The sequence below is a fragment of the Trachemys scripta genome, chromosome 1 (genome assembly GCF_013100865.1).
Source record: "Trachemys scripta elegans isolate TJP31775 chromosome 1, CAS_Tse_1.0, whole genome shotgun sequence".
Lineage (NCBI taxonomy): Eukaryota > Metazoa > Chordata > Testudines > Emydidae > Trachemys > Trachemys scripta.
The window spans coordinates 104162429-104187925 of NC_048298.1; positions in this window are offsets into that span (position 1 = coordinate 104162429).

The window sequence follows — 25497 nt, forward strand, 5'->3', positions numbered from 1 at the left end:
GGTGAGGTAGGGATATCGCCGGGCATAGAAGAGGGCATGCCCCAGGGAGAATCCTCCCTCCTACATGCTACCCCACCATTACCTCCCCGAATCCCTAAACCTTCGCTCTTGCTCCCTGACCCAACTCCTGTTAACCAGCCCCTGGATGATGCCATGGAGGGCTGGCCCTTAGTACAGGGGAAACGGGGCAAGTGGAAGGCTCGAGCTCCGCTACTTCCATCTGATGTGGTAGCCCCCCGGAAGACCAGGAAGGGGGGCACTGATGCTGAGCCTTCCGCTTTGCCCCCGGGTGCATTTTGTCCACCATTGCCAGCTAGAGAAGATGTGGCAGCATCGGAGGATAGAACTGCCCCTCCTCCAGAGTCCATTCCTATGGAAGCCCCTGATGGAGCCCCTCTCACCCCCTTACAATCTGAAGCCCCTGCGAACACCAAGGCGAACGTTGCTTCAGGTGCAGGTGGGGAGAGCCCTGGGGTGATGGACGGCGATCTCCCTTCCATTTATGAGGAGATTGAGGCCCTGGGTCTGACCCCGGTTACCCAGGGGGAGGATGACCCTCTGCCAGCGGGCCTCGATCTGAGCGACCTCGCCTCGGCCCCCCAGCTGCTGCAGACGTCCTCTGGGAGATCGTCGAACATCAATCCCTGGCGGACGTCTGGCGCGACCACTACCCGGATGACGTTTCGATGTTCACTTTTGTCCGGGTGGAGGTCCATCGGTTGCGCCACTCCTGGTTGGACCGCATCTATTTGTCATGCTTCCATCTTTCCCGGGCCCACTCCTCCAGCATCCGGCCGGCCCCTTTTTCAGATCATCATTTGGCCACCGTGACAGCCTCTCTCTGCGCGGAGAGGCCGGGGCCGGCCTATTGGCACTTTAATAATAGCTTGTTGGAGGATGTGGGCTTCGCGGCGTCCTTCCAGGAGTTCTGGCTGGCCTGGGGAGGGCAGCGGTGTGCCTTTCCCTCAGCACGGCGGTGGTGGGACCTGGGGAAGGTGCACGCCCGGCTCTTCTGCCATGACTACACCTGGGCCGCCAGCCGACGGAGGGATGCGGCGATAGGGCAGTTGGAACGGGAGGTCTTAGAGCTGGAGAGGCGTCTGGCCGCCAGCCCCGGTGATCCATCCCTCTGCGGAGCGTGCCAGGAGGAGCTCCGGACCCTCGAGGACCATCGGGCCCGAGGTGCCTTTGTTCGATCCCGTATCCACCTCCTTCAGGAGATGGATCGTGGCTCCCGCTTCTTCTACGCCCTGGAGAAAAAGAGGGGGGCCAAGAAGCATGTCACCTGCCTTCTAGCAGAGGACGGCAACCCCCTCATGGATCCGGCGGAGATGTGCGGGAGGGCCAGGGCCTTCTACGCACACCTTTTCTCCCCGGATCTGACCGATCCTAACGCTTGCAGAATGCTCTGGGATGAACTCCCGATGGTCAGCGCAGGTGACTGAGACCGGCTGGAGCTACCTTTCACTCTGGCCGAGTTCTCGGAAGCCCTCCGCCGCATGTCCACCAATAAATCTCCAGGCATGGACGGGCTCACCATAGAGTTCTACCGCGTGTTTTGGGACATCCTCGGCCCAGACCTTGTCACTGTCTGGGCTGAGTCCTTGCAGGACTGGGTCCTCCCTCTTTCGTGCAGGCGAGCCGTGCTCGCCTTATTGCCGAAGAAGGGGGACCTCCTCGATTTACGGAATTGGCGTCCCATCTCGCTCCTCAGCACGGACTATAAAGTCGTAGCGAAGGCCACCTCGCTGCAGCTAGGGTCCATGCTGGCGGACGTGATCCACCCAGACCAGACCTACACCATCCCGGGCCGCACCATCTTCGACAACTTGTATCTGGTCCGGGACCTCTTGGAACTCGGGTGTAGGGATGGTCTGTCATTCGCCCTCCTGTCCCTGGATCAGGAGAAGGCGTTCGACAGGGTGGACCACGGGTATCTCCTGGGCACGCTGCGAGCGTTTGGCTTCAGGCCCCAGTTTGTGGGTTTTCTCCAGGTGCTGTACGCCTCCGCAGAGTGTTTGGTCAGGCTCAACTGGACGCTGACCGGTTCGGTCAGGGTCTTCGGGCGAGGAGTACGTCAAGGGTGCCCCCTCTCGGGCCAGCTGTATGCTCTGGTGATCGAGTCCTTCCTCTGTCTCCTCCGTAGGAGGTTGATGGGGTTGGTGCTGTGGGAGCCGGAGCTGCGGCTGGTCCTGTCAGTGTATGCCGACGACATGGTCCAGGACCCAGATGACTTGGTGCGGGTGGAGGCTTGCCAGACCATCTATTCGGCAGCCTCCTCTGCCCATGTCAACTGGGTCAAGAGCTCTGGCCTAGTGGTAGGGGATGGGTGACAGGCGAGCTCCCTCCCACCCACGCTTCAGGCCGTCCAGTGGAGCGTGGGTCCGCTGCTCTATCTCGGCGTTTACCTTTCTGCCACGCATCCGTCTCCGCCAGAGAACTGGCTAGGTTTAGAGGGCAGGGTGTCGGAGCGGCTACGGAAATGGACAGGACTGCTCCGGTGTCTCTCCCTTCGATGGAGAGCACTGGTGCTCAATCAACTGGTCCTGTCCCTGCTCTGGTACCGGCTCAACACCCTGGTCCCGGCCCCAGGTTTCCTGGCCAACCTCCAGACGTCGATTCTGGAGTTCTTTTGGCCAGGACTTCACTGGGTCTCTGCGGGGGTTCTCCATCTACCCCTGGAGGAGGGAGGGCAGGGCCTGAAGTGTTTGCACGCTCAGATCTACGTCTTCCACCTCCAGGCCCTGTAGAGGCTCCTTTATGGTGCAGGTAGTCCAGTGTGGAGCATATTGGCACACACCTTCCTGCGCCGCTTCCGAGGGCTCTGATATGACCGGCAGCTCTTTTGTCTCCATCCGAGAGGTCTTCCGCGAGACCTCTCCGGGCTGCCGGTCTTCTACTAGGACCTCCTCCGGACCTGGAAACTGTTCTCAGTGACCAGGTCTGTGGCGGCCACTGTGGGGGCAGATCTCCTCGCGGAGCCCCTGCTACACAACCCCCAGCTCCGTGTGCAGGTGGCGGAGTCCCCCATGCTGCGCCAGAGGTTGGTCCTGGCAGAAGTCACCAAAGTCGGAGACCTCCTGGACTATGACCGGGGAGACTGGCTTGATCCCCTGATGCTCGCTCAGCGCATGGGGCTCTCCAGACCTCGTACTCCCCAGTGCGTGCTTCAGGAGGTGAGAGCCGCTTTGCTGCCCGCTGCTCGGGACTATCTCGAACAGGTCCTGCGAGAGGGCACGCCCCGCCCACCCTCCACTCCGAGCCCTCCAGACCTTTTCATCGGGCCCCTGCCCCGTAGACCCAATCGCCCCCCATCCCTTCGCCATGAGCCGGCTGCACGATCTGCAGCCGGTTCTGTTCCGGACCGCGCCAAGGAAACATCTATACACGCTCGTGCTCCATGTTCTTCATGTCCTCACCCTCGTGTCCCGCCCCGATACGAAGGGGCAGGACCTCCTGCCACCTCTGGAGGGTGAGAAGCCCCGGTGGGCCAGCCTTTATTCTACTCTGATCCTGAAGCCCACCAGGGACATAAGTTGGCGGCTCCTTCACGTGAGCACGGGCGTGCACTTGGCGCGGTTTACCCCATCCCAGACACCTGCCCCTTCTGCGGCGTGAGGGCATGTTTACCTGAAGTGCGCCAGGCTGCAGCCCCTATTCTGGCTCCTCAGGGATATTTTGTTACAATTTTGGTTGCACTTTTCCCCTCACCTTTTTATTTATGCACTCCCTATCCATCGCCCCACAAAGTCATGGGACCTCCTGGTCAACCTCCTCCTGGCCCTAGCAAAACTGGCCATTTATAAAACCAGAGTGAGGACGTTGGCTGATAGAGTCCCCTGTGACTGTGGGGTCTATTTCCGGTCCTCCGTTCATTCACGTATCCGGGCAGAGTTCCTCTGGGCGGCGTCCACTGACTCCCTTGATGCCTTTGAGGAGTAGTGGGCGCTATCCGGGGTTCTCTGCACGGTGTCCCCATCTGGTTCCCTTCTTTTGACCCTTTGACCTTACTCCTGTCCCTGTTCTCTTATTAGTAGTCCCCCGCAATTTTTTGGTCTCCAGGCCCTGTGAACCCCCCTTAGGCTGGGGGGGATCCTTTAGCACCAGACTCCTGTACCCCTCTAGCCTGGGTCTGTCACAATGTGTATATGTAGATATGATCACAAACACTCAGATGTTTTGTATGTGGGTTGTGCAAATGCCAGTCACTGACATTTTAATAATGTTCCAGTCCTTGTTCTGGAGGAAGTTAGAGGTTTTTAAGGATTAAGGTGACTATACACAGAGAGAATACATGATGTGATGTGGTACATTTAGATCTTATCTGCATGAGTTTGAGTTGGCTACATTATACACAAATGATGAATCTACTTGTGGATTATGCAGGTTCCCCCCAGCTGAGCAATAAAGCCTTCATTTCATACACTTGTGTGTTCTCTTTCTACTTAACCAAAAATCTGTGTTAGAAATATTTATGGATAATTTAATTGTATTGGTACTATTTTTCATATCCCTTTAGTTACAGAACTTTAATAGTGTAAGGCCAACCATACTAGCCCTGGAGGAATAAAATATTAAAAATCTGTAGAGGTTTCTAAAATAGCTTTTCCATAATAATGTCATATTGTTACAATCCAATATGATAAAGCTGACAAAGGCTAGCAGTAAATGTTGTGTGACTCATTAGAAACCTAGGGAATCATCCCTTTCCAATAGTATAGTGCTCCCCAGGACCGCCGCCAGCTTTTCTGCTGACCTAGGCGGTGGAAGGTCCCGCCCTGAAATGCCACCGCCCCCCACAAAGGCAGCGGAAGGCCCCGCCACCAAAATACCACCGCGGTCGCCGCCCCCCAAATTGTAGTGCCCTAGGCAACCGCCTAGGTCGCCTAATGGGTTGCGCCGGCCCTGGTGCTCCCATTTGTATTTCTGATGAATCATGAAATACTATCTTTAAATTTCCCATCCAGGATTGAATATTGTCTATCCCAGGCCTCAGGACAGGGTAATGTTGGGGATCTCATAGGTGAAAGAATTTAATGGCTTAGGAGATCCTCTGTGGGTTAGGGGCACAGTTCTTTAGAATTTGCCTTGTTCTTTAGAGACTTGGGTTCAAGTCCCTGTGCCACCACAGATTTCCTCTGTCTTCCCATTCCCCATCTGCATAATGGGGATAATAATACTTTCCTACCTTATGGGGTGCTGTGGAGAAAATACATTAAAAGATTCTGAGGTGCTGAGATATCACTGTAATGGGAGCCATATAATTACTATAGATATCTGGCATTGTTGTTTGCAGTGTGCTGGTAGCCATGTTGGTTCTAGGATATGAGATAGACAAGGTGGGTGAGATAATCTTTTATTGGACCAGCTTCTGTTGATGAAACAAACTAACTTTCGAGCTACACAGAGCTATTCCTCAGGTAGAAGAGTAACTTCCTACAGGACCTGAAGAGCTCTATGTAGTTCAAAAGCTAGTCTCTTTTGCCAACAGAATTTGGTCCAATAAAAGATATTACCTCACTCACCTTGTCTCTAAGAATATTTAGGACATTGATTAAAAGAAATAGTAATTGTGGTTCAGAGATTCTGATTGTCGATAAGTAGTGACAGCAAGAATGAATTAGTGGGCAAAGTGCTGGTATGCTTGCCAAATGCAGTTCATTCTGTAGCTCTGTAATTAAGCATATTGCAATCATTACCACATATTTGCAACATTTAGGTATGTATATGAATGTTTGAGCTGCTCACCAAGCCTGCTCATTTTTGTGTTAGTAAATATTTTTATAAAATGGAAATTATTTCCCAAATGGGATATTATATCTGGAAAAAAAGTAACCAGAGCTAAGATTCTGTCAGTTTTGTAAGATACCTAATGAGCTGTTAACCTAAAACACTGTGAATGTAGAATCTTCGATCCGTTGACTTCAGTAATAGTGTGCAGTTGCTTTTAAAGTTGCTATGAGATATAGTCTGTTGAAAGCAGTTTCTGAGCTCTCTAGCGTAACTGCATCAAGCATACACTATATGAAGTCTTTTCTGAAATACGGTGTTTTCCTCTAGCAACAATATAGCCTCTGGCTTCTCCCTCACTGCAGCAGGAGAAAACACCTGAATAAGTAAAGCACACACCACACATGGTGCTGCATATATAACAATAACTTGATTATTTTTGAAAGACTCCAGACACTGCAAATTCAATATATTAGCAACATTTTTGGACTTGGGTGCTTTCGGAAGATATTTGCAAGGTTTTGTTTTAATGTTCTATATTGAAATTAGAGAAGGAATATACACTGTAGTCTCTCCATTGACTAGTGTGAGCTTTGAATCAAGTGCTAAAATTCTGCTCAGTCGTTAAGTACTATCCCCAAATAAAATCCATCAATTTTACCTGGTTTACTTTCCAAACAGAGCTCTTTCTAATTCATTTTTTTCTATTCATGTGGGGTGCTACTTTGACCATTTGGAGACTGACATTCTTCAATTATCCACAGAAAAGGTGTAGCCTGGTAGAAGCTCTGATGGTTTACTCACACTGCTCTGCCAATGCACTGTGCCACTATTCTGGCCTGAAGGGAATTCCTCTTGGAGTAAGAGCCATGAGCCATTCTCCATGCCATTCAGACCTAAGTTTCTCTACCATGCCCCAGACTGAGACCACCACTGCATTTCACATAGATCACTAGGTAATTATTCCATTCACACCGATCTCACAAAGATTACCAATTTAGTCCCTAGCACCTGGTCTAAATTTAAACTAGTGACTTGTGCACTATATCCCATTTTGGGTGTGGAGGGGGGGAAAGCCCTCTAAACCATTTAGTTCATTGCTGGGTTTTGTTTTTGTTTATTAACTATAGCATCTAATTAGTAGTGATCAAGACTTTTCAAAGAACCTAGGACTGACACAAAATCAGGGCTTTTCAGATGTTTTGTGTTCTTGGGCACTTTTACAAAATGTTTCATGAACTAGAGATGTTTTTCAATCACAGACGAAGACAGGCACCCTCACCCCAGCTGCTAAAGGCTTCAGAACTAACCACATCTCATATGTCTGTCTTTTGGAGGCATTGTTGGCCTGCCTCCCTTCTCCAGCTCCATCCCAGGGCTCCTCAGCATCTTCCCTATGTCATTAGAGGGTGTTGGGTTGCCACTTCTACTCCTTTCATTAAATGCTTTAGAGGGGAATAGCAAGTGATGCCTCTTGCAATCTATGCCATCTTCAGATTGATGGGACCGGATGTGTCTGCCTCATTCCATAAAAGAATCACTCCTGGTGCTGCCAGCCTATCATACTGTGCAATGAGCATAGGGAGAGATGCCTCATCGTCCCAAGTGGAATTGTACAGCCAGGGCCTCCACACAAAGCCCAGGCCAGTTGGAATACTCCCAAATCCCCACTCTGAATTGCTACTGAATACCAAAACCTCTCAGGCTACCAGGCTAGAAATTATGGGCATCTCTGCCTCCTGGCACGCCCTCTAGGAACAAATTTTAGCTTTCTCCGGTCACTTGGACAGGGTGTCCAACGTATTCACGTCAGTTCAATGTGACTACTGGCACAATTACAACTATGCGGATTTACAAAAAAGGATTCTTCAAACTTTATGTAAGATTGACTGTTCCCTTCACACTTCCTTCCCCCACCACTAAACAAAATCACCTGATGATAATGGGTAAGAGGATTCTCCAAACACAAACTGACTTCATTTTAGGAGCTGACTAAAGGCCTTTTCACCAGCCTGCCTCCTGTGCTTGCTATGTATTAAGGGTGCTTTAGGAGTTACTACTAGGATGGAAGACTTTTCTTTCATTTTTGTCACTGTAGCCCCTCCCCCAAGGTGTGGTGCAAGCCTCCTCTCAGATGCTTGCTACTGGAGTGGTTTCTCCCTTCTAAAGGCATGGGCTGGGCTCTGGGTTCTTTTTTGTGACACCTGGAGCCTCCACCCAATGTGACTCCTCACTGTGCCTGAGAGAGAAGGGATGCTACCAGCTCCTAGGAAGATGAATAATGCTACTACAGGCAAAGAGTATACACCCAGGATACAAGAAACAATAAAGTACACCAATACAAACCCCAGGAAAAGAATGACACACCCAAAAATATCAGTATAACAAATGATGGTTACTGGTAGTAAGAAAATAGGATCTGGGAACAGAAAGACTAAAACATCAGCTAATTTCCCATCTCCCCACACTCACAACCTTTCTCAGCCCTCTGCACCTTCCCTGGCACCTTCCCAGATGGACGGCACACTGAGGATGAGTCTGGATATGAGTGCTGCAGGAATGTGAACACTGGCCGGCTTAAACAAAAAGGGACCCCTTACTGTGTCTTCACCCCTGGGTGGGGCAGGGTCCTCTCCTCGCTCGCTGGTCTGGAGTCCTGTTGAGGTCCCGGCTGGCTTTTGGTAGTCAGTGCCACGTCCGATCTCTGCAACTCTGGATGCTGGTCTGCACAGTGCTGGAACTGCCAGACCCATGCACAGATCCCACAGCAGTTCAGACTCCTTTTGTGAGAAGGGGAGTTAGTCAGAGACACCCCCCAGGGCTGTATCTGCTTCTTGCTCAGCTCCTGCCCCAGGGCAAAGCTCAAAACTGAAACCAAACCTAGTCTCTTTGTCTCTGAGTCAGGCTGTCCCCAACACTGACAGGCCCAGCAGCCCTGGCTCATCTGTGACCCAGCAAACTACATGTCCATATCACCCACTGTGGAAACCTCCCTATTGGCCGCAGCAGAAGTTTCTAATCCATTCTGTCCCCATCCCTGACTCCACGCATGCTGGGAAATACAGGTCTGTCGCATTTTACGCGTATTTAACATGCGCGAATTCAGCTTTACGCGGTCGGCAAAAACCACACACAAAAAAAACAAAAAAAAAAGAGAAAAATAACAATTTAAATACTGTTCCTGTAGTACGGGCAATTCCGCCCACCATTACACTCAATGCAATTTTGACTATACGCGGTTTTCGCTTTACGCGCTGATCGCGGAACGTAACCCCAGCGTAAGATGAGACAGACCTGTAGTGTCATAGGGCTCTGATAGCCATTATTGTTATCCATTGAGTAGGATTCCCCCATAGGCTCAGTGTGGAGTTCAAGGAGCTGGCAAACTCTCAGTGGGGGTTACATCACCATTTCAAAATACAAGCCCAGGTTGATAAGCTGAAAGTAATTATCACTGAAAGGTTGTTTGGCCTTCATGGTCTTGGTCCATTTCACAGTAGATTTCCCTCCATCAAAAACAACCAGTACAAATGCCACCGTCTCAGCAGGCAGGTGAAGAGCTGATATAGTTACTGATATAGTTGGTCCACCCTCTCATCTCTAACGATGGGCTCTCCATGACATGGACAAGGCATGTTGGTCAGGAAGAGTTAGAACTTGAACTACTCTTGCTTAATGCTATACAAGCTGTTAAAATAAAAACAGCTACAAAGAAAGAAGTGAAGCGGACCTCCATAAAACCTCCTGAACCCCATTAAGGAGTCTCATGGATGCAGAGATAATTGTTGTTGCCTATCAGCTTGTTTTTACCCTGTGCTTCCAAGATGATCTAGTAAGGCAGCAACATGTGATATTATTGTCCCCTGCTGCTGGTTGTTCATAGTTTTCTTGCTTCTCTGTTTTCTCATGGGCTCTTACCCAGTTCTTTGGGACTGATTTAAAATTCTTTTTCATCTGTTCAGACTGTATTGAAAACTCTGCTACTGACATTGGTGAAGTAGATATTAAAGCTCTGCTTAGGTCTCTCTGTTCCTCTGCTGAGGAAATAGAAGTTTTATTTCCAGAAGAACAGACCTACTGTCTACCAAAGGGACCGTGTTTTTTAATACACTGGTAACTGCTGGCAAATGCTGGAGATGCTTAATTGACCTGATTTAAATTGAAAAATTGGACTGTTTCTAATGAGGGAGGGTTTCTCAGCTGAGCATATTTCATACTGGAGGAGTTTTATTTTGATTATTTAAAAGCACATCAGTTGCAGAAAACTTCCCAGTGTTATGACCTCGGTGAAATCGTGTTGTGGGTTGAGTTAAAACCTCATTCAAACTGATGTATGAACACACCCTTCACTTAAGGTAGTTGTAAGTAAGAAACACTGAAAGGGGCTAGATCTAAAACAAACCTAATAGAATCTGCTTAGAAACTAGCACCAGGTGGGCAGGGAGTTCCACTGGGCATGGTGACTGGGTGTGGGAAGGCAGAAAATACAGAAACTGAAAACAGATAAGAACAGAGGAAGAGGCAGAGGAAAAGGCAAGAAAGCCACGGGGTAGCTTGTGAGCACAGTGTGACCCCAGAAGAAGCTATTGAGAGAGCCTTTGGATCTGTGGTGGGTGTGTAAGCTGAGAAACTGCCCCTTTTGGATTTTAATTCTTTTTGTGTTCAGAGGCACAGAACTTTGTACAGTCTTTATAAACAAAACTGCATCAAAGACATACCTGATTATCATCACTGTATACTCCCAAGTAGAATATCCTCAAGGCCCCAAACTTTGATTAGCCACTCAGGTCGAAAAGGGGCAACACCAGAGATTCAAGCTTAGAAGCTAGATGGTGAAAGCACTGGCTTATGAGGGAGCACTTCAATCATTAAGGTAATTTATGTTTTAAGTTAGAGTTTAAAAATCACACAGAGGAAAAGGAGCTCTAGGAAGAACTGGCAAAGGAGAGAACAAAAGAGCCTGGAAATACAACTTTTATATTATATAATCTTGTATTTATGAAAGGCCTTACGAAGAGCAAAGTCAACATGACTATTCAGGGGAGTGATTCCAGTGAATCTGGATAGAATGGAGGGCAAAGGTTTAGACACGGTAGTTCTGCATTACCTGGCAATGGTTTTTCAGCACAGGTCACCCAGAGAGGGCACCAACAGAAAGTCAGGCAGACTGGTGATTGACCCTCCCCTTCTACCATTGCCCTCTGCCTGCTGTAAACATTGTTGAGACTCTTGATGGGAGAAGACTATTGAGGTTGCATAGAAATGTATTAGATATCAGGGGATCTGTGAAAATCCTGGACAGGCTGAATCAGTATGAAGAATATAACTCCACAATTCACTGTAATGTGGTTAAACAGCATGGGCAAAAGACAAGGAAGAGTGGTGAGCATCCAGAAAAGCTCTGTGAGAGCCCCCTTAATTTTAAACAAATACATTGGTTTCAAGATGCCCAGTTTAGGATTGAAGCTCTCTTTTTGTAACACAACTTCACAGTCAAGGCTACTATTATAGCGTAACATGGAGAATTCCAAGCTGTACTTTATTTTACGGTTTTAGTATAATATAGCTAGTCTCTGTAAAGAGAAGGTTAGCACTTGATCTATTTTGTCATGAAGCAAAGGGACTAAAAGCATCATCAACCCTAGAGCCACCAGTTCTGGAACCAAGTACTATAGAATTTTCTTAACATAATCTTTTGCCCCTGCAGTTCATCTCTGGGCTGCTCACTTCTGATGTTTAAGTCCTGGGCTTCTCTTAAGGAGCAGAGACATGCTCTGTTATGTGGTGGTTTGAGCTTTTTAATCTCCTTAACTCTAAGTTTTGTTAGCTCATCTCACCAATTAGTCTTGCCAGTGTTTGCCTTGCTATCTAATTTGTTGTGATACTATTTCAAAGCCTCAAGTAATTTTAAACAAAGTTCACGTGATCATGTCAGGGTTAATATTCAAGTTGTAATTCTAGTCTCCTTAAGAACTGAGTAAGGAATACTGCAGACTTGGTTTTCTTCAAAAATATTCACTTCTCTGCTGTACTACTTTTGCATATGTTGTAGGAAATTCAAGGAACTCTTCAATCTTGATTGGAACAATATAAAATGTTCACAAGAATAGGAAATAGTCTAATGGTACTGGGCAAGAATAGGATATATTTCCTATTGATGCTGATTGATCTCAGTCAGGGGAGCTATGTAAATTTACTCTAGCAGAAATTTTGACCTATGCTATTCATTAATTGCTGACCTCAGATTAACTGTACAGTACTTATTCCAGATCCTACTGCTTCTCACTGCACACTCATCTTTTAATACTTAAAGCATTCTTGTGCTGAGACATCCCAGAATGTAATAGGCTAGTTCCCCAATCTCACATCAAAAAGGCTTCTAAACCATACTCAGATAACACTGATTCCTAAAATATTTGGCATAAATGGGATACGCCAAAATTCTCTGCTCCAATATGCGTTTGGGTTGTTTATAAATGGACGCTGACAAGCGAACATTTTCATTAATCAAGCAACCTGAAAAACAGTGGGTGAGAAATGATCTATAAATTCATCAATTTAATGAAAAAACTCCAATCGTTTATTTTTTATGTTTTTAAATAAGGACCATAAAACATTATTTATATAAATTTATTTGAGAGAGGCTGTCCGATATATTGACCATATATCATGACCTGTCTTCTACTGTGCTGTTGATGCTAAAATGTGATTACAAGCTCAGTAATTTATGTTGACAATTCAGACCATTTTAATAAACCTTCTGATCTCAACATTGTTGCCTCAGGTGATATAACAGAAATGATGTACTGGGAATGCTACTAGTTTACATAACCATTCCTTTTGGATTATACTGTTTTTGAACCAAGAGGAAAGTAACAACAAGGAAGGAATCAAGGCATTTTATATCAGGAAAACACCATTAGAAATGCTTAGTTCTTTTGGCCAAATTTCATTTTGTTTATGAAAAACATAAATTATTTAATATAGAGTAGATGATATATACAAAGCTCTTTAAATAAAAAACTGGTTATTTATCAGAAGCTATCCAAAAGAATCCTGAAACACAATGCAGAAGATTTGATTTCATAGTAACCAAAAAAACAGCAAAAACTCCATCTGCTTTTCCAATAGGTTTTCTTATTTTCTGCTTTTTAAATGGCTTATTTTTCTTCATTTAACTCTTCCAAAGTCTCAAACTGAATTGTGGAAAGGCAGAAATGCGTTTCCATTGAATGTGTCTCTCATCTATAGAAAGGGACCTGAACACATTTATAAAGTTAGTTGAAAGACAAATGTGTATGTTTTAATATAGTCCACTTTTTCTTTTTGAAAGCAAATTGTGAAAACTAGGTTTAGAGTTTCTTCTGTGTTTGTTCTACTGTAGTACAGCAACAGTGGATTCTGAAGCACAGCAAAGACCAGTTTATTAAATATTGCACCTATTTACTTCAGTATGATAGAGTAGATGTTTACAGTTTTGCCACTGGAGGAAAAAAATCAATTCTGCTTTTGTTGAAGTTAATATAGTAAATGTATGTATAAGCCAGAATGAGAAAAGCAAACACCTTAAATATATACAATTTTATATTTGATTATTCAAACCTTATACACTGTAGGACTAACTTGACCTGAAGAAGAGCTCTGTATAGATTGAAAGTTTATTTCTTTCACCTACAGAAGCTGGTCCAATAAAAGATATTACCGCACCGGACCTTGTCTCTAACTTGAAATAAGGAAACTGACATAAGTAAGGTTTCAGAGTAACAGCCGTGTTAGTCTGTATCTGCAAAAAGAAGAACAGGAGTACTTGTGGCACCTTAGAGACTAACAAATTTATTAGAGCATAAGCTTTCGTGGACTACAGCCCACTTCTTCGGATGCATCCGAAGAAGTGGGCTGTAGTCCACGAAAGCTTATGCTCTAATAAATTTGTTAGTCTCTAAGGTGCCACAAGTACTCCTGTTCTTCTTTTGACATAAGTAAGACCTCATTTCTCAGTGGACATGTTTGGGAGGATGTATGGAAGATTAAGTTGTAAATAAGCGTGTAACAATCATTAGGCTGAAGTCAGTCTAGGTAAGATGAACAGGAACACCCTGGTACTAGGGACAATGGACAACATAAATCTGGAATGTAGAGATCATGAACAGCACAAGGACAGAGCATGCCGTACAGGGATTGGTTCCTGAAAAGTAACCAAGTCAATCATGAAGCACATAGGCCAAAGTACAGTCAGGCATGCAGGTGTCAGTAAAGGTGTATACAAGGAAAAGTTCTGCTGTGTGACTTTGTATTTGTGATGCATCATGCATCCACTCCCTACAACAGAGCCTGTCCTGTTTGGGCATAGGGTTGCTGTATGCCAAATAAAGGTACCTACGTGACGAATTCCAAGTTTTTGGGAACCGAGTGGAACAGGGTTTTGGAGACCCCAACATGTGCCAATTATTAACAGAGAATAAATAGGAACATATATTAAACCCCATTTAGCCATTGTGACGAGTCTGATGCAGAGTAGTCCTAGCTTCTGATGCAGACTAGAACTTCAATGAACACTGTGAAAGGGAACAGACAGAGAAGAGTTGTTAAACTACCAGCCACCAATCTGGACAGAGAATGAGCAGTACCATACCAAACTGAGCCCCTGTTTTAATGAATACCTTTTCCCCTCTCACACAAGCTAGAACTGTGCTGAGATTTACAGAAAGGCCACTCTCTACAACTGACCAGAGCTTCAACCATTCTGTGTCCAGAACATTGAAGTTGTATGTAAAGCCTTCAATGCAGCATAGAAAAAGCAGCAATTATAATGAATATTCCAAGTATTTAACATGCACCTTTTGCCTATCTCAGTGCAATTTAAACTAGGAAAAAAGAAACTATTATTCAGCGTACTGTATCATCTAGAAGCCTGTGAAGGAATAAGGGGTACCATTCCTTTGGGGTCAGCGGCCTGGAACTGACCTGGCTGTGTGAGTGGCCTTTCCCATTGCACCTGAGAAAGAGGTAGAATTTAATTAGCTGATCTTTATATAAAGAGGGCCATAGGAAATGGCTGGGAGGGAGGCACTTGTAACACCCTCCAGGAAGTTGAGGGGACAAAGGCAGTGTCCCTATAGACTACTACTGGAGTTACTGCTGAGAGGAACTGTTCCAGAAAACCAACCAAACTAGAGAGGAGACAGGGTTGTAGCTCTTTATTGCTCAGGCTCTGAGGTAAGAACCAGGAAATCTTGTTATTGGAATTATTGAAGACTAATTTGGGGAAAGGACTGCTATGCTTGCTCAGACTTTGAAGTAAGAATCTGCAAGGTTTGATTATGTTTTGTTAAGAAGGCTAAATTAAAGAAACTACTGAAAAATGTAACTTCCCTGGATTCCTTGAGGAAAGCTCAGTCAAGTTAACTCCCTCTGGAGTGGACTGACCTGGCAGAACAAAGTATAGTCTGATGGTAATAGGGTGCTATCAGATTGGGCTAATCTTTTACAAGGCTCCACCTGAGATCGGGTGTCTTACGTTCAGTACAAACATGGAGTAAGAGGCAGTTGCTGCCTCCAGGAACTTAGACCCAGACCCTTAAAGGTATTTAGGCACCTAACTCCTATTGAAATTAGTGGAAGTTAGGCACCTAAATATCTTTGAGGCCTTTACAACCTAAATAGACCAGACAGACAGAATGGGAGGGGAAAGAACACCAAGAGGGGAAATGGCAGGCCCAATGTCACATACAGGGTAGTGACAGAGCTGGGAACAGAAACAAGGTTTCTTGGCTCCTAAGTCCAGCTCCTATCCACTAGACCATTCTGCCTTGCATTTAATTTGTAAGCTTTTTTAAAAAAATGTGAGGAGAACCTTTGAGGGATGAAACTGAAAAATTCTGGCATAATGGTGCTTTTTCTAAAATCTCTTTAGTCAGTCAGTTTTGCAGCACAATTGGGATTTTTCATGGAGCATTTACTATAGGGGTCCTCTTACTTCAATAACACTACTCATGTGTGCAAAGTTATACACATGCATAAGTATTTGCAGAACAGGACCAGGAAATGTAAATCATAAAGTCTTAGCCATACAGATTGCCACCTGGTAATAGCTCTTTTTCCAAAGTGAAGGAGATCCTCTGGAATCTAAACTTACTACAACAATCTGGATGGGTATAATAGGCTACACAACTAATTAGCACAAATCTGATCACAGGTGTAAAACAATTTAATTCATAGTCTCCACTAACAAATCCAGCAGAACTGCATTATCCCCTGAAGAAGGAGAAGGTCATCAGTTTTCCATTCAGGCTGAGTCTGTCCTCTCCGAAGCAGAATGGGGTCATGCCAAAAGGGTGCTAAACAAGGCCCTGGGTTTTGCAAAGTGATGGTTTTTAAGCAAATCCCCAATTGAAATCTATAGGATTTCACTCATGAGAAGCAACTGGGAGGACTGAGACATGCTGGGAACGGCTTTCTCTTCCTTTTCAATATGAGTATCTACCCTTTCCTTTTATCTTGTTGCATTTGGAGCCTCAGCCTGACTACTTGCTCTGAGGCCCACAGATGGAAGTCATTGTTCCATCCAAACCACTCTGCATGCAAATATCAAATTTAAATAATGTAAATATCAGCAGTGTGTAATTCTGAAGATAGCAGGTGAAGACTCTGCAATTGCCAGGCCAGAGCTGACTCTGGGAAAGGTCAGGACTCTCAATCTGAACTAATAGAGCTGACAGGAAGGAGAGTCTCATGATGAGAAGAGAGTGAGTGGCAAAAAAACAACATTCTGTTAGGCTAAATAAAGGTAAAATATGGAGGGCAGGGAAATGATGTGATATTAGCTAGAAGTACTTTATCTTCAGCAACACATGGCTCCCTTTCTGCATGTCGGCAGAAAAAAGAAATGCTACTTTCCAAAGGCGCTAGCATTTTTAACACACTTTTTGTTATCAGGATGTAAAGTTCTTTGCCATAATTCTTACTTTATTGTTGTTTATCATTTATTTTGACCCATATAAGCCAGGTTGCTCTAAAGAACTTGGTCTCTTGTCTCCCCTTTCCCTATCAGTAAACACACAGGATGTCACTGTGGAATCAAAAGTAATAATAGATTATTCAGGAGCAAAACCAAGACTTGTTCACTGACCAGGCTTCAAATTAACACCTCTGTTACGGTTTAAACTGCACAGGCTGCCTGATCAAATGACCTGTAATATTTCCAAAAAGTGCCTGTCAAGTGGCTTTTAAGTGACAACTCGGGATCAGACAGATTCTCAGTGATGGCCATGTTGCACACAGCCCACATCCAGTTATGGGGAGGAAGCATTGCTTTCCTTTGCACTGCGCTGATGCTGTTTCCACTATGTACAGAGCCAATCTTACTGCACCAAGATGCTACTAATGTCCCCTAAACAGCAGCCAGGGACTAGCATGGTGTCCTGCTGCAGCCACGTAGCTTCTCCCCTGCTGTGCCAGCAACAGGGAGGGGGAGTGGTGTGAAAGCTTCTATATTGCCTGAAGATTTCCCCTTTCCGCTAGGTGATGCTCAAAGGACTGGATATGCCAGCTTGATGGACAGATTGAACCAACAGCATGGTGCAGTATAAACACACTGGAGAATGAGATCTTCGGTTGCTAACTTGATTCCCTTTGTCTTTAATTGCAGATGTTAGCTATATGAAGCCTTCTTTTATTTTAAATCTGTCCTTATTCCATTCATTAATATGTGAGTACCCTAAATGGGATAACATTTTTAATTGCTTTAAAAAATTCTAAGTTAATATTTCCTTGTGCATAGAGTTATTAGGTGCTTCAACTCCTATTGAAAGCATGAATTCCTTTTTTTAATTTTTCCTAAAGAGCAGCAATGATTGTTGATGGTCTGTTTAACCTTTTCAGTGGCATTATTTCCCCCTATTCCAACAAAATTTTCAAATTATTACAGAGCCCTTCCTTTCATTTTGCATAATCTCCTACCTGAATTCATGTGGTACATCCCTCTTCATTCTGTAACTAATAATAGGACCTGCAGCATTAACGCACAAAATATTCAAAGCATTTCATCTTACAAGAAGCATCACATGCTCAAATAAAACAGCAGGGCAAACGTGCTTTTGTCTATATCAAACTGTAAAACATGGACTCCTAAGTTAGTTTTCAAGTAAGATTTGCTCATTCATTTCTTGAAACAAGTTGGATGCAAGCAAATAACACAACTTCTTTGTACGGTTTCTGATGGAAGTTTTTTTCTTTCTTCCTTCAAAGGAAGTGAGCTCAAGAATTTCAGAAATGATAAACATTGGGAATAAGTACATAATTCGGATGAAATCAATGACCACAACATAATAACTAAAGTGGTGAAAATATTACTGTAATAGATTAATAGAAACAAGTAATTTCTAGTGTGGAGGTAACAGACTAAGAATAGGCTGTGTGGAATCATCTGGTGCCATTTCTTTTTAAACTCTGACTTTAGTTTATGGTAACATTTTTATTGCTGGTTATCTTATTTGAAGAAACAGTCCATCTAATTAAATAGAGGGTTAATATAAGGTTCTGGCTTTTCAGCACATCTATGCATTTTCTGAGTTTTATTCTTGGATTATGTAACCGTGCACTTGATTCAAATTGACTTAAAGTCAAATAACAATCTCAAGGCTGTAATGTTTTGACAGCATATAATGTTCCATTTGACTACTTGGATATAACCTTTCAGTAGCAAGTCTGTAGCTAAAGAACGATTTTTTTAGTCAGAGAACCAATTTTACTGTTGATATTCTCAGCATTAAGACCCGTGCCACAGATGCTAATAGGCATTTCTTCAAGACCAAGCTGCTGTAAATTCACATACACAGAACTAGCAAAACAATTGGCAGTCATTGGGCCATCTGGTGACTCTCAATAATGTTACCAGACCAAGTGGAGATGTACTTGTTTACACTAATAGTGACTGTGGACCTGAGGCTTGTCAACCAAGTCCAAATCCTTCATATTTTGGATCGAGAAACTTCATGTTTTGTTTGTGTCTCTTCTCCTTTCCCATACTGTAAGACAAAGGATGAGCCCTGCTAACACAGGGGAAGTCAAAAATAAAATAACCTTGTGGAGAGCTGTAAGACCTTTGAGTATATCTGCATTCAAGCTGAAGATGAATCTTATGGAGATTAAATTGTTTCAAACTAGTTTATATTCAGGATGGAGTGCCTGGACGGTTAAGGGAATTAATAATAGACTTTAGAGCCCTTCACCTGTTCAAATCCAGATCAATTAGTGTGAACCAGAAGATTTTACTATCTGTTGACTGTTTAGAGGCCTGTGTGAAATGAGCTGGGGTAGACTCAGTCCATTGTGAGTGCACAGTTATCCATATAACAAAACCTCCATAACAATTGCCATTCACATCAGTCTCAGCAGAGAAGTGAAAAATAATAAGCCCTGAAGCCATTCATGTTTAGTGGTCATTCCTCTAGGTCAGAGATGAGGATTGTGGGACTGGATTCGGGAGGCTTAAATGATTGCCACCCAACACAATACCTGTTCTGTGAATAAACAGACGACTTTCATGTTGCCCAGAAACCTTGCAGAAGGAAAAGTGCTGTTTAGGAAACCGAATAAATCTTCATTAATCATGTTAGAGTAGAGTAGTTAGTGATGGTGGACTCAGCCATGAGTTCAGAAGCATGTATTCTGCTTGAAAAACTTATTTGAGACTCTCTTGGTGGTATGGTCTTCTTTTTGCTGAATTTATTTATTTTGTTCAGGTCTGGCCATGCTGTGCAGAACTTTGAGTAGATTTAATAACAACTAACTCAAATCTCGGTCTACTAGCTTTAAGGCAAGTCAGATAATGGGATAATTGTCCCTTTGAAGATTAATGAGCTCCTTATGGAAGAATACACAGGGAAAAGCTGATTTCAAAAGAGTGGAGGAATTTTTAAGGCACTTACTTATATGGGTTTTTTGCATATGAATTGTATGAGGTTGCAATGGGGAGTTCCCCCCCCCACACACACACACACACACACTTGCTGCTAGGATTAATGAGGGCCAAGGAGGAAGCTAATTAACCCAAAAGGCCACAGCTGATGGGAGTTAGGTGGTCAAGTAATCCCCTGAGGTGAGTAAGGGAGTCCAGCTGTGGAGGAATGAGCTGGGCAGGACATATAAATACAGGAAATTGAAAGCAGGGAGAGTCGCTGGGAAAGGGTGGACACTCCAGGGGAAGGAGAGGAGTGTTGAGAGACTGCAGGGAGTGTTGGCTGCAGTCACTCCTGGGGAAGAGGGAGGAGGGTTTTGGAACTGGTAGACCCAGGAAGAAAAGGGGAATCAGTGGTAGGAAGCAGCCCAGGGAAAGAGCAGTGAGGCTAGAGAGAAAAAGCCTGGACTGCTGAGCTGAGGGTCCCTGGGCTGGAACCTGGAGAAGAGGGTCAGCCTGGGTACCCCTACCAGCCACTGGGGGAGTAGCACTGAGGCAGTGAATGGAAAGACTGCCTAGGGATGCTATGGTTCCTGAGCTGGAGAGAGGGGCTGCAGTTCGGACAGAGAGTTGGAGTGATGGCGTGCAAACTGAATGAACTAATCCCCAGAGTGACCAACAGGAGGCGCTGCAAGCAGTGAGTGGTGCACCCTGTGACAGAGGCAGAAAGACTCTATTTAATCTTTTCCTTTTTAAAAAAACAGGTCCTAAATACCTATAAAATATTAGACATTTCCCATTCTTTATTATAGCTATTGTCTTTTTAATCTGTAATAGACCTCTTACAAGAATTAATGCAATAGGTTTAAGACTAAAAGTCAGTAGCTCATGACCACTTTAGTCATGTAGCTGAAGGAAGATTATCTCTTTTTCTCTTAGGGTGTTATACTGCTGCACATTACCTGAGTGCTGAGTCTCTGATACTTCTCTTTGTTGGGGGTACAAATCTGCTCTGGGGATAGGGTTTTTGATTTAGAAGACTTTTGGGGGTTTACTGAGTTGAAGGAGGTGTGAGTGGTATGAGTGTCATTCTTATGCTGGAAAGGCCTTTTTGAAGAAGATTTTACAGTGTTTCCTAAAGATGGTCAGACTCAGAATTCACCTGATCTCCGGAAGTTTGTTCCACAGCCTGATGCTCTAGACTGAGGCCTGGTCTACACTACAGAGTTAGGTCAACGGAAGCCTTAAGTCGATCTCTTAATGTATGAGTCTATACTATTGGGTCCTTTACACCGACGCCCTTTTAGTCGACTCTAATGTCGACTTCTGTACTCCACCTCCATGAGAGGTGTGGTGCTAATTCAATTTTCATGGGTCGACAGTGAGGTAGTGCAAACGCACCATTGTGTAATTCGACTTAATTGACCTCCAGGTGGTGTCCCACAATGCTCATCTGTGACCACTCTGGAGATCATTCTCAAATTCGCTGCACTGCAGCCAGGTACACAGGAAACAGCCCCTCCCCTGCTAAAGCACCGGGAATTTTTGAATTCCCATTTCCTGTTTGATCAGCATTGGGAGCTCGCCAGCACAGCTGATCATGGAGACTCGAGGCCGAAAACGCGCTCCAGCATGGAGTACACAAGAGGGGGTGAATCTTATTGCTGTGTGGGGAGAAGTCTGTGCAGGCAGAGCTCCAATCCAGCAGAAGAAACACTGACATCTCTGCCGAGATCGCTTGGGGAATAGGGGAGAAGGGCTACACAAGGGACTCGCAGCAGTGCCATGTGAAAATAAAAACTTTGCCAAGCGTGCCAGAAGGCAAGGGAGGTGAACAGTCGTTCTGGTTCTCACACACACACACACCCTGCCACCTGCCGGTTCTACAAAATCTGCATGCGATTCTCAGGGGTGACCGTATCAGTACCTCTAAAAGCAATGCGGACACCTCTCAGGTGTGTGAGTCTAGGGACAACAAGGAGGACGACATGGTGGATGAGGAAGAAGAGTAGGAGAATGGGAGACAAGCAAACAGTGGATCCATTCTCCCCAGGAACCAGGAAATATTTTTAACCCTGGAGCCCTGTGGGTCGCAGGAGATCACAGTGGCCGACCATGATGCTGAGGAAGGCACTTCTGGTGAATATACAGTTCTGCTCAAATTCCAGCTAAACTTTAGTGGGCACACAGGTTCGGTTTTATTGCATGTTTACTGTGAAGAAAAAGCGAGGTGCTGTAGGTCTCTGCTTCCAAGAGGCTGCTCCAGCTATGCAGAGGGTGACCCCCAGAAAATACTGTTTGAGGACTGGGATAGTCTGGGAACCCTCCATGGAGATCTCTAGGAAATGTTCATGGAGGCACCCTGCAACCCATTTCAGAAAATAATCATTTAAGGTTTTACCATTTTCATTTTCATGCCTGTCTGTATTTTTAGATTACATTATATTATTTCTTATACCTATGTCAAACCCCAAATGACTGTCAACAGCTACAGATTTCAGTATAACTTATTTCTCCTTATCTCTATGTAATGTATCAACTCAAAGACTGCCAATAACTACCACATGGCATACAGTTTAGTGGGTAACAGTTATGTAAGAAATTTAGCATAATTACATAAGAGATCAATTTTAAAATATATAATTACATGATCACCTACTATCTGAATGACTCACAGTTCCTAATGTATTTATCTTCATAACATCCCTGTGAGGTAAGGGAAGTACTATTATTCCCAAATTCTAGATTGGAGGGGGGGACAGCGGGAAGTGAGACTAAATGACTTGGGCGAGGTCCCACAAGAAGGAAAGCCAAGTACTGTGCCCAGGTCTCCTGAGTCCAATGCAAGTGTCCTAAACGCTGAAACGTCATTCCTCTCTTTACATCCAACTTGTTAGAAAAAAATATGCAGCTAATCAGCAGGGTCAGTAGAGTGGCACCTGCTAAGCTCTCAAAAAGACTATCAAGGTGCAATATGATATAAGCAATTGGGCACAACAGAGATCAGTCACAAATCATAGTCCAGAATGTCCAAAGGTTAATCAGAATTTAACTTTTGGGAGGGAATGATGTCTAGTGCTTGATGCTGTTCCTACCACAGACGTGTTGTTTTCTTTAACTTCTCTGTGCTTCAGTTTGCCCTGGGGTTGTCAGGTGTCCGGTTTTCAACTGGAATGCCAGGTTGAAAAGGGGCCTTGGCAGCTCCGGTCAGCACTGCTGACTGGGCCATTAAAAGTCCAGTCAGCGGGGCTAAGGCAGGCTCCCTGCCTGATGTGGCTCTACGCGGCTCCTGGAAGCAGCGGCATCTCCCGCCTCCATCTCCTATATATAGGGGCAGCCAGGGGGCTCCACACACTACCCCCATCCCAAGCACCAGTTCTACAGCGAGTAGGAAGTTGGCAACCCTAGTTTGCCCACCTGTAAAATTGGGATAATACTACTCAGCCACTTCTTTAAATTGCTTAGAGATCCTATAGAAGGATCCTTGTTCTCATTTTATTTCATTGTAGTAAAATATCACCCTGTCTCTCAAATTATTTAAAACCCCATATATAAACTTGGCAGTCTGGCTAGTTACAACAAATGAATGACTTTGGAATTTGAATTTTCTTAGTAACTTTGGATATAACTTGTTTCAAGAGATTTTTAAATTAAAATGCCAAAGGAGCTTCTGAATGCACATATGGTTTCACGTAATGGCTTGGGCTTCTGAAACAGGCTTTCCTGGACACCAGGGGACCTATCTGCTCAAGAGGTCAAATATCTGATGACTTCTTTCTTATCTGTCTTAAATGGGTGACGCATTTTTGGGGTCTAATTTGTTTAAAAATTTACACTTCATTTATCAAGAGGTTTTATGGGCTCTGCACAGAAATTCCACAACACGTTATGTCTAACTCAGTCATACAATTCAGCTCATTAAAGACCTGCATCTGCTTCCATTTCAGACAATGGCAATGCTCCCATTAACTTCAGTTGGCACAGGGGTCATGCTTTACAGACCTGCTTATACCCAAGTAGCTGTATTTCTGTTCCACATCAGGAGAGTGTATAGTGCAAGCAATCCAAGAGAGGATTTAGCCTAGAAGTAGTAAGAGTAATTCACACCACTGCATCCTCTAACATGCAAAACACACTGGGCCAGAGCATCCGGCCCCATGTGAGCTGCACTCAGTGCAAGACTGGAAAGGAAGACAAAGAGGCTTTACATCACTTTTACGCCTAAATAAGTGGCTTGACTTTGGACGATGCTGGGCACCTGTAAGTCCCTTGGGTTTCACTGGGGTTGTGGCTCCTCAGCATCTCTGAAAATCAGGCCAATTATTTAGGAGCTAAAATATAGATTTAGGTATCTAATTAGAGATGCCCAGAACTGAAAGTCTTGGTTCATGAGCCAGTTGTCATGTCGTTATTGAATCTAAAATATCTAGAAAGTTTTTGTCTAATATTTTGATTTGATAGCTAATTGGAAAATGGGGGGGGTCCGTGGAAAATTTCAGCGAAAATGGAAAAAAAGTTTGAAATTTGCCCACAGAAAAATTTGACTTTTTAATGAAAAATTAGAAAGCAAGACACTTTGACTGACAACCAAAATATTTCAGTTCAGAAATGCTGCCATCATGCCTTATGCGATTTGTGGCTAACTGCCCCCATGTGCCTGTTCTCTTGTAAAAGCTGAGTACCCTGGTCAGACTACATATCCCATGATGCATCATGGTCTCCCAGCATAGTGAGATGGGCAAGTGCATCATGAGAGGAGTCCCCGGCTGTGGTGCATTATGAGAGCGAGAGTCCAGCTAAGGACTTAGGCCCGAGCCAAACTAAAACTACAACTCTCATTAGGCAGCATGGCAGGATATCCAAATTTTTTTTTTAAAAATCAGTTTTTAACTTACATATTTTTCAGGTGTTTTGGGGTTTTTTTAAATATTCTGTGGAAAGCAGACCCTCTTCATGACAAATTCTGGTTTGTCAGAAACCAGATTTTTCCATTGAAAACCAGTTTGACGGAAAACTCTTTCCAGCCCTATTCAATATGACAAATTGAGAACTGTTTTGATTTTACAGGTTGTAGCTATATTGCTAAATCCAGCTACCCTCACTCAGGTAACATACCCATATAGTTTTGTTAATGCTCATCTCAATAAATGTCAGTTCTTGATTCCCAAAGGGTTTTAAGTAGCCTTAGTGTGCAGCTGTAGCAAATCCTTGAAGTGTGAGTGAATGGCAGCATGGATATAGGAGTAGAGAAAAGGGGGTTACGATTAAATATAATTAACGATAGGGAGCTGAATTCTGTGGTCCCTGAGTGTAATTTGTCTGAGTAAGAACTCTTGCTTAAGTGCTGTCCTGAATAAGGATGTTTTCCTGGATCAGGGTCTACATAAGGACATCAGAGTTTACCTTAGGGCTGGTTGTCATAGTGCAGGGATGGGAAAGTGGGAAAGGTTATGGAAATGGTGTTCTGAGGGGAGGTGGAGAAGGAGCAAAGCACAGTGTGTTCACCACCGCCACAGAAAAGCCCTAAGTCATCTTATGTAAGAACAAAAGTTATTACCCAAGCTGTCCCTTTTTCCCTCCCCCACCTTGGAAAGAAAACCCCATGTATCTCAGCTCTCTTTGATTTGGTTTGTGGTTCATAATCGTATTAGGACAGCAAAAGAGATGTTTTACTTCACCTCTCTGAAAGAAAGATTGATAATGATTTAAAATACCCTGTTTTATAGTGATGTACTACAGTTCCCCTTGGGTATGAGTCCTCTTCTCCTTCTGAAATTGAAATGCTACTACTAGAAATTAGATTTCATTAATGGCTTTCCAAATGTATCAGATTAGATCCTAATGAGGGCGGCTAACATCTAGAATGGTTT